Below are 13,985 nucleotides of genomic sequence, written 5' to 3' on the forward strand. Positions count from 1 at the left end.
AAAGTGAATGAATATATAAAATCTAAATGACATATTAATATGTGCTGTAGAAATGTCTCATTTCTTCACCTAAATAACTAAGTTGGTAGATTATTCAGTCAGTAATCTGGAATCTTCATGTCCAGCCAGTGTGATGATGATAGTGATCTTTAAGCTTTTCTGTTAAGTGTTCTTTATGGTAGCACACCTGTATTACATGTTCAGATATTCTTTTTTACATAACCATTTTTCTCTCTAGAAGAGTGATCTGTTTCTATACAGATGCTAATAGCTCTGCTTCCTGTATCCAAACTTGGAAAGATGACCTCAGTCCAGAGGCTGCTTGGAGATTTGCATTTTTAGAGTACTTCATGCTTCATTTCTACAGCTAAGAGAAAAAGAGGAGCTAAGAGAAAAGAGGAGAAAAAGAGGATGTATCTTGTGTTCCTCCTCATAAAGCAATGTAAAGCAATACATCCTGAAAGCTCACCTGCCTTTTGGGCTATGTGCAACTGCAATACTGAGGTGCTTTATTTTCTTTTATGTTCCTGAAGATTGATTGCCAAATAAATCCATGCAAGTTGAGAGTTAAAGATACCTCTTATAGCTGCAAGTAGTCAGTGAAATGAAAGTTCATTCACAGTGAACTTTCTTGAAGACTTTGCTTTTTTCCCTGCTAGGAGGCTTGCTTGGTGTAAAGTAAACCATTTGAAGCTGTAATTGTATAGTTTTCATTAAGTATGATGAAGGAACATCTTCAAATGTTGACATTACAGGGTTCTTTTGAAGTAAAGGGAAATTCACCCTGCTGCTCTCTTGCTTATACGCTCATAATTTGTCTTAAATAAATGATCAAACATATTTAAATTACTTTGCTTTAAGAAAAATCTGCATGGAATTATTAGCTGCTTACATTTTTGTTGATATTTTGAATTTTTTAATTTATCAACTGGTAAAGATGTCACTGTGCACTGATGTTGCATCTATCTCTATCAACTCTCATTTTTTTCAAAGAAATATTGACAAGTAAAAATGTATGCTAGTACTTCACTTTTTCATAACAAGCAGCTGCCTAAAATATCCATTAGTTAAAAGCTTTTCAGTTGCTCAACAAATCCCTTAGCTGAGTCTCACCAGGGCCTGACAGGGGGTAAGGAGGAATGTGGCTCTTAGATTTGGCTGAGTTTCACTGTCTGAGCAAACACAGTTAAAGAACAAAAATGAGAGGAGGTGCAGGGGGGACCCCACCTAACACATGAGGTTTATCTGATTTCCAGGCTGAATCTGGCCAGGATTGTTCAAGAAGCAATGGGCCACTTGCTCCACCTTCACACCTGTTGCAAACCAACCCTTGTCACATGAACACAAGTTTGATCAGCCGAAATTTTAACACTTAATTAAGATGTTGAAGCAGGAATTGCTTTTAAAAGGATGCAGAGAGCTGGTAATTGTAATTAGGAGTTGAAATTGCCATTCTGGTTCTTTGTAAATTTTGATGCTGTTAAGGGCATCACCACCACATTTACGTAGCACATAAGATGTGTGCTGGTGAAACTCAAACCCATCCATTGGAAGTGACAATCAATACCCTACCTCGTCTCTGAGGGACTTGGGGGTGAGGGCCAGTGGGAGTGGAAGCGATTTAATGCACAGCAAACATGAAGGACAACCAGAGATTGAAAGAAAGGGCACAGAGGAGTGTTAAGATTAAAAAGAAAAGGCCTGAAGGAAATTGGAGGTGTTAGTGTGTTGAACTCCTTTGATTTAGTTGCTGCCTTCCTGGCAGTAATGGGGTTATTTCCAATGTATTCTCTGGGTGGATAGGTACAAAGCGTGGCTCTTGTATGATTTTCTGAAGTGGCTTTTTGTGACTGGGCAGTAAATTTTAACAGCAGAGTTTAGGAGAAGGTTAGAAATTGTGAAGTAAATCAAGAGAAGACATGACAGAGGAGTGGGGCAGGTCCTAGTGTAGGTTAGGCTGGTGGTCTGGCAGTTCCCTCCTGAGGAAGTGATGCAGCTGTGTAGTGATAGATCTTGAAAGTGGCAAGAAGGTGGTACTGGGAGGCCATGGATGGCTTTGGTGGTGGTGTGGGACTGAGAACCCATCAGCCCCTTGATGTCAGCTGTTGGGGTGCCCTGGGAGTGTGCCAGACAACTTAGTGTTGCATCCCCAACTTGGTAAACTGGGTGGAGGGTGGCGGGATTCTCAAAAATGTACTCCCAGCCCAAGCTCAAACATTACTTTAGATTTACCCAGTAGCTATAACACAAAATATTTTCCTTTATGTTCTCTTGTTTACCCCCCTGCCTTTTGCATCCCTGTCGAGACTGAGATTCCAGCCTTAGCAGTGGATATAGAAGGCTGGGGCAAGAAATTTCTGTTTCACCACTTTGTGAATCCCTTTACTTCTATGTAATCAAGCATTGGATCTAACCAATTATTGAGTAATGGTCTGATGCCTACAAACAGTTTGTATGTGTGTCTCTATATGGACTATAGATATGTTTGAAAGAGTACTTTAAAATTTTATTGCAGCAGATATTTACTGTGCCAAATTATATTCTTTATTAAAAGGTATTAATATAATGAACTATATTATTCATGCAATCTTTGCTTTTACAAGATGATCCACTGTAAAATATATATTCTAGTACTTTGTGGAATTATTAGACTATAAATTGACTAAAAAGTCCTTGGGCAAAAATAAAGATGATTGCTGAATTCTTGTAATTAATTTTTAATTGCACAAAAATTTAGTTTCTGAGCCTTTGCTTTAGAATGTTGAGGGATTAGAGCTGCACAACAAAGACCTAACAGTAAAGGAATTTGACATCAGTTTTGGATGATGACCTACAGAAGCAGTGCTAATGCATTTCTTATGGTTAATTCTGCACTCCTTGAACTCTTTCCCATACCTGAGAAACAGGAATTTAGATATAATTTCGGCAGCAGTTTGTGTATTGTAATTTTACATACAAACTGCATTTCAGATCATAACAGGCCCTAAAAGTCTGTCCTGAGGGGGGGAGAACTGAAGAATTTAAACTGAAGAATTAATGTTAGAAAATCAGGGATCTCTATCCCAATATTTTGCAGGTTGGTTCAGATGTCAGTATCTTCCCTAGATGAAAGCTGCTTTGTGTAGGGCTGCTAATGGGGTACCTAGCTAGGGGAGCTGGCTCTCATGCATTTTTAAAACCCCCTTAGTATCTCCCTTATTAAGCCAACAAAAATGTTAGATAAAGGACTGTAATTAGCAGTGACTGTACTCCCAGAGGAGAATTAGGAGTTCAAATGAATTGAGCCTGAATCTTAATCAGTGGGCAAAATTCTATAAAATGTGTGAAAGACCTAAAAAGTGATTCTCCACCTCCACAGTGAGAAGGCAGGGAGATTTGAGTTTGATATTTGGAAATGGTTTTGCCCCCCTTTTTCACTTTTTGTGCTGCAGGGTTATATACCCATTCTATTCAGGAACACCTATTTTTTCCTCAGATAATCTTCTTGTAGAAGTATATAAGCCAAAGTATATAAGTATATGACTGCTAAATTTCTGCCAGGCTTTAAGTGATTTGGGGATAAGTCCCTCCGCATGTGAGGATGGAATGATCACAGAAAACTAGAGAAGCAGAGAAAGATTTGCCTCTTATCCAGTACTAAGGAAAAACAAAAACAAACCCAAGCAAGAAAAACTAAAAGAAAAAAGACTAGTTATTGTTTGTTAAAGGAATAAAATATCTATTCTGTGTTACTGAGATTCTGCCCACCCTTTTACTTGGCTCCCTGTTGGAAGTTTGTCATGTTCTCAGATTTAAGTGGCTCTCTAAAATAATGTGCAAACAGCCTGGCAACTGTGATATTCTCTCTAAGTAGTTAATTCATTGTGTCCTCAGTTTGCTGTAAATCTAGGCAGGATTGGGGTTGTGTGTCCCTGTGTTTCAGACAGTTTTAAAATGTGTCTCATGCTTCCATTTTGCAACAGAGAAGTGAACTTTGGTATTTTCTGCACAGTGCAGTGACAGAAAACAGAGTGGGAAGGGTTTTGGACACAGACCTGTGTCTTGGTGCACTCCTACCCCATTTCCAGTCCAGGAAAAGGACAGATTGGAGATGTTTTTTCACAGGCATATATGTTCAGAGGAACAGGAATATGACCTCTTTCTGGTAGGCAGCAACAAGGCCAAACTTATATCCTCTGCCTGCTTTTCTTGCACTTGCCTGAGTCTACATCCAGTCCTATGAAGGCCAGGCTGCTCCATAGACCTTTATTTCAGATGACTCAATCTCTTTTAATTTTAACCAGGTAATTTATGTACAGAAAAATGTCTGATTTACAGAAGTGACATCTTTATGCACACTTTGCACCTGTTACACACACTGACAGATGTTCTGTGAATGTCATTCCAATAGGCAACAATAGAGAACGAAAGGGAAATATTGTAATTTTTTAGCTGGTTTAAGATGACATTGTGTGAATCAGTTTGTGAGAAGTGACAAATCCACTGATGCATTTATGATGATTTTATGTTGTGGAGATGCTAAAGGTTAGAAATTGCTAAAGCAACTGTATGCTTATGTGGTTTCTGCTAAGTGGATCCATTTGGATGTATTTGTTTGTGGAATGCAAGGTTTTGTGTTTTAAATGTCACTTCACCTACGTTGCTTTTGATAGCCTGGGAATGAAAAATCTTATTTGTTACCTGCACTTAAGAGTCAGATAACATTTAATAATTTTAAATTGCCAGTAAATTTATACTGGCTTGAGTTGTCAGGATATGAGATTATTTTAATCTCCTATAATGACAGAAGGTAGTTTAACATTTAGGGCCTCAATCATTCTGCTACATGATGAAAATGCATTTTATCTTCTTTTTTTTTTTTTTTTAAACTTTGATGTGATGGAGTTTGGTTTGACTGATTCGTTTTGCTTCTCATGTTTCACATGAAGGCAAGAATCACCATGATAAATTGATGTATTATGGAGTTGATGAATGGTTGCCTCCTATTCTGTATAATCAGGCAATAGTTTCAACAAAAGATGCTGGGAAATGACAATTTTCACTTCAGATAACCATCCACCCTGTCTGACAAGAAAAATGGATGTCTATTTTTGACATATTACTGTGGATCAAGGCCAACAGAGGGAGGGCAACTGTTTTAAAGCTGTGAAAGGTACGATGGATTTTAAAAAGTGCCTGTCTGAATTAAGTTGTGCAATAAATTCTGATGACAAATAAAGGTCTGAGCAATGTTGAGAAACATGATTGTTTGAAAAAAGTTACTTTTAATTCATAGCAGGCAGGGAAGGGATTAACCATTTATAAAAGACACCCAAACATAGTGGTAGGCATTACATTTATTTTATCCTGCAGCTAAGAGGTCTCTGATCCATTAAGTGGCTCTTAGAGGGATGCAAAATGGACTCCATGTGTTTTTGAGGGGCTCTTTTCCTTACAAGCCCTGGTTCTACTGGATAAGGCCAGCACTGAAGCAATCCTGTGGCACTCAAAGAAATTGCTCTGATGCAGGTTTTAGGGTTGTTTGAGCCAGAATGTGCAGATGGCACACTTGGAAGAACACACATTGTTTTTCCAGTTTTTTATATGGCTGTGGGGAAACAAGGTGCAGATGGAGCAAATAGAAATACCAGCACTCAGTCTCTTGTCCATCATTTGCAGATGCTTGGACAATGCTGAAAGGATTTTTGAGAACATGCTTGTTCTTGAGTATTTTGGTTTTATACTCTTGTAGTGGGTTGGATGCAACTAGCAGATCCACAATAGAACCTAATTTCCTGTGGATGGAAGTAGGATAGGAGATTTTTATATTCAGATGAAGACTAAGCTGACATCATGATGTTTGTTTTTAATGAGTTCAATTGTCAAGGATGGCTTCCTCTGTTAGCAAAAAGCAAAATTTGTCTTCTTCACTGAGGATACTTGCTAAGTGTCAAATATGTCAGGAAACTTTTACAAGGATTAATTCATAGAATCATAGAATTGGCTGGGTTGGAAGGGACCTCAGAGATCATCAAGTCCAACCCTTGAACCACCGTTGCGGTTGCTAGACCATGGCACTGAGTGCCACATCCAGTCTTTTTTTAAATGTCTCCAGGGACGGAGAATCCACCACTTCAGTGGGCAGCCCATTCCAATGACGGATCACTCTTTCCGTAAAGAAATTCTTTCTAATATCTAACCTAAACCTCCCCTGGCACAACTTAAGACCATGCCCTCTTGTCTTGTTGAAAGTCGTTTGGTAAAAGAGCCCAACCCCCACCTGGCTACACCCTCCTTTCAGGTAGTTGTAGAGAGCGATGAGGTCTCCCCTGAGCCTCCTCTTCTTTAGGCTGAACAACCCCAGTTCTCTCAGCCTCTCCTCGTAGGGTCTATGCTCGAGTCCCTTCACCAGCCTGGTTGCCCTCCTTTGGACCTGCTCCAGGACCTCGATATCCTTCCTGAACTGGGGGGCCCAGAACTGGACACAGTACTCAAGGTGTGGCCTCACGAGGGCTGAGTACAGGGGCAGAATCACTTCCTTGGACCTGCTGGCAATGCTGTTCCGGATACAGGCCAGGATGCCATTGGCTTTCTTGGCCACCTGGGCACACTGCTGGCTCATGTTCAGCTTCTTGTCGATCCAGACTCCCAGGTACTTTTCTGCCTGGCTGCTCTCCAGCCACTCTGTCCCCAGCCTGTAGCGCTGCATGGGGTTGTTGTGGCCAAAGTGCAGGACCCGGCACTTGGCAGTGTTAAACCTCATCCCGTTGGAATCAGCCCAACTCTCCAGTCTGTCCAGGTCCCTCTGCAGAGCCCTCCTGCCTTCTAGTTGATCAACACTCCCCCCCAGCTTAGTGTCGTCTGCGAATTTGCTGATGATGGACTCAATCCCCTCATCTAAATCATCAATGAAGATGTTGAACAGAACTGGGCCCAACACTGATCCCTGGGGGACACCACTAGTGACTGGCCGCCAACTGGATGCAGCCCCGTTCAGCACCACTCTCTGGGCCCGGCCCTCCAGCCAGTTCCTAACCCAGCACAGGGTGCTCCTGTCCAAGCTGCGGGCTGACAGTTTTTTCAGGAGGATGCTGTGGGAGACGGTGTCAAAGGCTTTGCTGAAGTCTAGGTAGACCACATCCACAGCCCTCCCCTCATCCACCAATCGGGTCACCTGATCATAAAAGGAGATCAGGTTGGTCAGGCATGACCTGCCCTTCCTAAACCCGTGCTGGCTGGGTCTGATCCCTTGCCCATCCTGCAGGTGGGCAGAAAGAATTCAGAAAGAATAAAAAGAATAAAAAGATTTTGTCTTGGTTTCTTTTGTCTAAGTATTTTGGCTTCATGTTTCTATCTTTCAGGTAATTTCTAAAAAAAGGCTTGTGCTGCAATATCAGTTGGTTATTGTATTTCATTAAAAGCAAGGGAAATAGGCAGGGTAATAGCTTTGCCAGTGTTTACTTCATCTTTTTATAAATCCTAAGGTCTTTTTTGCAGAATTGTGCCAAGCCTTAAGAGACTTTCTGTTCACCTTTCCTATCTGAAGATTCATGACAAAGGGTTGTACAATTTGAATATTTTATCTGAAGTGTTTGTTTTCAAACACTACCTTATGACTTAAAATATGGCAGTGCTCTACAGTATAGATGTACTATAAAAGTAATTTTGGGAAAGTGTATCTATGTGTGAGGACTGAAATAAGTTCTTTGTTGAGCTCCAGCAACTGATCTATGGTGAATGTAAAGGGGATCTCATATCTAGTCATTTCCCAAGAAACATTAATTTTTAAACTACATCTCAAGTTTACTGAAGCTTAAAAATATTCTTTTTTCTTTTCAATTTCTCATTTTCCTTCCAAAGCCTATTTACAGATTATCCAGTAAACATTGCTTATTTTTCTTATTAAATTTCCTTAGCATTAAGGGCAACCACATGGAGGAGGGGAAATACCTTTTATTTTCCAATTGTTTTTTTATTTATTCTTTTAAGGACAAATCAACATGGAATTATAAAGATTGGTTTTTTACAGTAACAATGGAACAATAATTCTCTTAATAGTTTATATTTTGTATACTAAGACAAGTTTAAGTGTTAAAAAAGATGATAGCAATTAGATGAAACCCAGAAAAAGTCGTAACTGCTGTTTTCTTCTTTATAAAGTAGTGTTAGAACTAAGGAAAATTGCCATTGCTAAACTTGTTTCTGGGTTGTTGTTGGGTATTGATGGAAAATGAAGGTTTTTTTCAACTTGAAATGATCTTTGTATTTCTTTTATGATGAACAGCAGATGTTCTGTAACTCATTTTCAATGCAAACTAAGGTAAGTAATAACTGACTGAAGTTCCTGTTAGTATTTGTTTATATTCTTGCAGGGCACTCAGTAATGCAGGACTTTAGTTTTCAGCAAACATAATGGTAGATTATTGTCCTCGTATAAATGTTATTTTAATGTTGTGGATTCTGAGGAAATGAAACAACAAACAGCAGTGATAAGAAAGAGAAATGGCTATCCTAGCTGTATGATCAGAAACATCCTTGCTACTTATCAAGGAGCACAACTTCTGCAGCCTTTGCAGGAGACAGAAGAAAGAGGGACTTAAAGGATTAAATTAAACATGTTTTCAAATGTAAATAAATGTCACTGTGAATATTTTAGTGCTGCTTTCTCAAGCTGCACACTTTCTGAACACTGCCAACTTTGGGCCACATTTTGTGTAAATCACTCCACTGCCTTATGGATATTAAAGGTCTGATGTTTTAAGTCTTCCTCAGTGGTTGTTTTGCTTCTTTCTATGGTTTGTATCATGGTCTTAATATTCTCTTTATTAATGAAACAGCTGCTTATTTCCGTGTCTCTCTGGTTAGGTGTTCTGGCCACTGTTCTCCACTAGGGTGTACAAACAGCCTGTGCAACTCCAGGCACTGGGATAAACATGATCTTAATTCTGCATAAATTTCAATAGTAAAAAGCCAGCTCAAATTAATCATTATTCTCTAAAACATCAGCAGATGGAAAGACATATGATTTTCTGAAGCAGAAATTGCTCAAGCAAAATCTAGAAAGCATTGCATTTCAGAGTAAGTTGAAAGCTTGTATTTCAGTCTCTGCAGCCCCTTGAAACTTGACATATTGTAAATATTACCATGCATTTCAAAGCTCTTGAAAGCTACCATTTATTATGGTGAGATTAAAGGACTGAGAGCATCAGTCGAGCAAATCTCATACAAATCTATCTTGAGTGGATCCCTCAAACATGTTGAGTAGGATACTAAAGGTAGATATAAATCTATACATACAGGAGTACCAATCTTTATTCCTCTGCTGGAGTTAACCTGAGTATTTTAATGATAAATAGGATAGGAAGCACAGTTGGAATGTGTATAAGCAAAATCCTGACAAGTGACTACTGCTGTGATAACTTGAATTTTTATTTCCCCATCTTAAGTGACCTTTACAGGCTTATTTCCCAGAGGATCTGTGTTTTACAGTTTGATGTGAACCACTTCAGCTGTAGCATATGCTGGTGAAGTTGTGACCTGCTGCATGCTGAGTTTCTTCATTCAAAGGGGATGTGCCTTCTGGGTGCCTTCCTCATGTTCGGGCTGGATTCACTGAGGAGCTTGTAGAGAGAATCACAGGATGTCAGGGTTTGGAGATAATCCAGTCCGAACCCCCTGCCAGTGCAGGTTTACCTAGACCAGTTTGCTGTTGTTGGGAAAACTGATTTACTTCTCCCTTGCTGCCCAAATCCTGGTTTTTTTGGGGTTTTCTTTTGTTTTTTGTTTTTGTTTTTTTCTTTTGATGTAGCATTTTGTACACCCAGACTGAGAATTTCAGTGACTGAAGGATATCTGCCTTTCCTTTTGTGTAGCCTAATTTATCCCTTTCAATTTCAGAGTCAGTGTGTGGCCCAAGCACTTGAAAGCTATTTAGAAGGAAGAATACTGAAACATAGTGTTTTGTGTTTCTGTCAGAATATTTGTAATTAATCACATGGATTCCCATGAACATCAAGGCCAGTCTTCAGGATTTGAGGAGGGGACTTCAGAGTTCGCTGTAATGGTTTAATTTCATTTTCACAGTTTGGTTTTTGGTTTTGGTTTTGTTTTTTTTTTAATTTATCAGCTCATTATTTTAGGCTGATCAGTGGTATTTCAGCTGAAAAGTACAGCTAAGGGGAATAACTTGCACTTTCTTGGAGCAGTGTTGTATATATGGAGCAGCTTAGGTGACCAGGAATTAAATAATGTAACAGAGAAGTCAGGGAAGAAGTAAGAGTCATTCTCAAACTTCTTCTCATCTTGAGAGGTGGTTTGTGAAGGTGCTTGGAGATCATGAATGATTAACTACTGTATTATAGTTAAATCCAGGTATTATATTTTCAGAGTAGAGGTACTTTCATCACACTTACAGCTCGTGCTGCTAGGAAACTCACAGAATGTCAGCACGGGGCTGGCCATGGTGTGAAGTAGAAGGAGTGCAGGTGAATTATTGGGCTCCATTCCAGCCTCTGGGAGCAGCTGAGATGGTGCAGGTTTTGATATATTTTTGAAATAGGTTGCTGTATCTCACATATCTTATGCTTTTTCATAGTTTTCTCAATGTTGGTTGTGGGCAGAGAGCTCCTGGAGCAGTGATGAGTGCTCCTGATGGGCAAAGTGAAGGCTGTAAAACAGCCTGGCAGTCATGGTGCATCCTCCCTTCTTGCTCAGCCCTACTGAGATGAGTTCCTCATCTTGGGCAGAGCATTTGGTTGCTGTTGCAGAAAGGTGTTCTCACAGGTAACAGCTGAAAAAACATCTATAGCTTCATGTTATATTGGATTATTATAGGGTCATTTTTCCACCTGCGGATTGGGCTATGATTTCTCGTGTCCTTTTGGGTTCTTAACCCATTGTGGCTGTGCTGGGGAGAGGCAAAACCAGAGGGCTGGTGCTGCCCCATCTCTCTGGGAAAGGGCATGGCTGGCTGCTGAGCCTCTGTCAAAGGCAGGAATAATAGCTGTGAGGCTGGAAAGCATTATTTGTATCATTGAGAATGGAGGAATTAAGGCTAATGATAGGGAGAGACCTCCAGCACAGATTTGTTCAGCTAACTTGAGCACTCCTCTTTTTTTCCAAGTGTAATCAATTGTTGATTTAATTATAGATGCCTAGAGCATTAATTTTCTTCGTTTAAATGTAATCTGAAAGCTCAAATACAATGTAGAGCACTTGTCAAAAAACCCTTCAATTTGTTGTACTGAACTGTTTAGTTCAATAGTCTGACTTCTGACATTGATCACAGCAAATTATTTCACACAGATGTATGGAAGATATATGGGTTTTGGAGAAATGGCTAATTTGCTTGTGTGTGCATCCGTGTTAGCATCTGTAAGGTGAATCAAGACTTGTGATACCAAGATGACTCTCCTACTCCTTTCTAATCCATAACTTCGGGTAATTCTGTGCTTTTGCAGTGCACTATAAGAAATCAAATGTGAAAGACAGTCTTGGCTACAGTTGAAGTAAGATCAAAACCTTTATTTTTTTTCAGTGATACTTTAGGGTTTTTTGTCTATGTTCCAAATGAGAATATAAAGCTTCCCCTCAATGAAAACATGAGATATATTCATAAACAATGAAATGGAATACATTCTACACTTCTGTCTCAAGATGTTTCCAAATGCTAAGAATGAATACAGTTTAATCTTCAGATGTAATTTAATAATAAAGCAGCTGCCTGTGGTGCACTCTTCTTGTGATGGAATGGAAGATGTTTATTGCTGCAAAACTGGGGAATTGAGGCTGAGGTGGTGTACTTTCAAATCAGAAATCCTTTGAACTGAAAACAAGTACCTGGGAAAGGGAACACCACAAAATTTGAGCCGATGATACCACTATGAGCTATTTGCATGAGACAGGCTGGAAGCTCATCCTTAGAGGCTGATTTTTCTGGTGGCTGAGGTATAGCACACAGTGCCATTTGCAAGAATCTTTCCAATATTGTACAGTAATAGCAATTAGAAATGGGGAAGACTTTATTATGTCATCAATTTCTTATCATAAAATATCTTCTGTTATTTCTACTATTGTAGTGTCTTTCACAGGGATAGAAAACTGCTTCAATTACTTACTAAGGTCACTTTGGGTTACATTTTATGTATTTCTCAAATTAAAATTTAAAAAAGGGTTGTTCTCAGCTTCCATTTGCATCACTTATCCAAGGGTACAGCTCTAGTGTGTAACTGGAAGCCAACAAATCCTGTTCTTTTGCAGTGCTGTTCTGATCAAAACTGCTTAAATTGTGACACATATTTAAAAATGTATGAAGACACATCTAAGCATCTAATAAGTGTAAAAATAAGTTAGTAAAATATTTTAAAATGTTAAAAGAGTATGTCTAAAACACATAGCACTTGCTTTTTCCTGAAATTATGATGTTGGTATGTAGTAAATTCAGAGTTGTTCTACCAGATAATCTCTGTCTTGTTTATGTCTTGAATTATAAACCTGCAGACATATGTGGGATGCACTTAGTTTTTAATCCCATTCATGTGAATCCATTGCCCCATTAAACAGGAAAAATTATCCAAATTATCCCTTTTTAAGCAAAATCACATTCTTTGGTGCTCATGTCCTATATACTGAGTGCATTTAGGCTAGAAAAAACATTTTCACCATGCTCTTTCTTTACATGGTGCTATGCTGTGCTGCTGAGATGGCTCTGTGCTAACAAAGAAGTGAAAGGAGGTAAGAACTGGCAAGGAGCATTTCTGAGTGATTTGAGATACAGTTCCTCCTTATGCATTCTTTCTGCACCACTGTCTTGTCCAGTCATGCTTTGCTTCTTACAGAGCTTTAAACTCTTGGGGAAGACAACCATCTGCCTCTTTTTGGAAAATACTTAGTACAGCAGGGTCTCCAGGTAACTAATGGATACCTTCTCCCTTCTCAGCCAAAGCTGTCATCCTTGTTTGTCTGCTCTGGTTCAGCTGGCAGTGTGGGAGATGTCAGAGGAATGGGAAGAAATTGAGCACTCGTGTTTGGAGGTGGATTCCAGGCTGCAGTAGTGCAAGAATCTGACTCTGGGACTTGAAGAAAGCAATAGCCAACGTCAGACTTGCTCATGCACTCACTCAGCCATGACTGCCAGTGGAAAACCAGAATTCAAGTCTGGTCTCATATTCTCTGGGAAGTATTTTTAGGTGCTTACACAGTGATTTCTGTTTCTTTTATTCTCATTGACATTTATAGGAATTTAATGCTAAATTTATGCACTTTTAAAAAAATGTTAAGTGCTACTTATTTAGCACATAAACTGGAAATTAAATACTGGAGACTTAAAAATCCACATTTTCAGTACTGCAGGTTGAGTCAATGGATGAAGCATGAGAAGGGTCTTTGATGTGGTCGAATGGGTTTAACAAAGAAGCTTTGTTACTTGCTAAGATCTGAAAGTGTGTGTCACTTGGGCCACAAGATTTTATAGCAGCAAGCACAAGGATGCTGAGCAGTAAAAATGCTGCACACTCAGAATTAATTCAGTAAACAGAGGAAGAATTTTCAGTCACTTTAATGACTATAATAGAGAGGAAATGGAGTATGGCTGAAGGCTAAAATGCTGTCTGGTGATTGGGATTCAGTCCTCTATCCTGAGTGATATTGAAATAAATTTTTGTCTCTTTCTATTCCAGAGACCATAGATGTGACTCATACCCATGAATAGTGAAGTGAAAAGCATGAATTAGAGGTCTTAAAGATTTAGGTTTAAAACACTAACTTGAAAGACCCTTTCTTTTAAACTCTTCAGTGATTATGTAATCATTGTTCATTTGACTAATATGTGCCTAAGCTTAAGGCAGCTGTGCTTCTGGTTTTTAGTGTCACGAGAATTTCTTGGTTATCTGCTTATATTCTAGTAATGTTGGGGGCAAGTGAGAATTTTCACATATCTGAACTCTTAAGTTTCAATATCAAAGTTATGGAAAATTGCAGAGTTTGCCTCAAAATTCTTGTAAATGAAA

This window comes from Calypte anna, chromosome 7 (genome assembly GCF_003957555.1).
Source record: "Calypte anna isolate BGI_N300 chromosome 7, bCalAnn1_v1.p, whole genome shotgun sequence".
NCBI classification, from domain to species: Eukaryota; Metazoa; Chordata; class Aves; order Apodiformes; family Trochilidae; genus Calypte; species Calypte anna.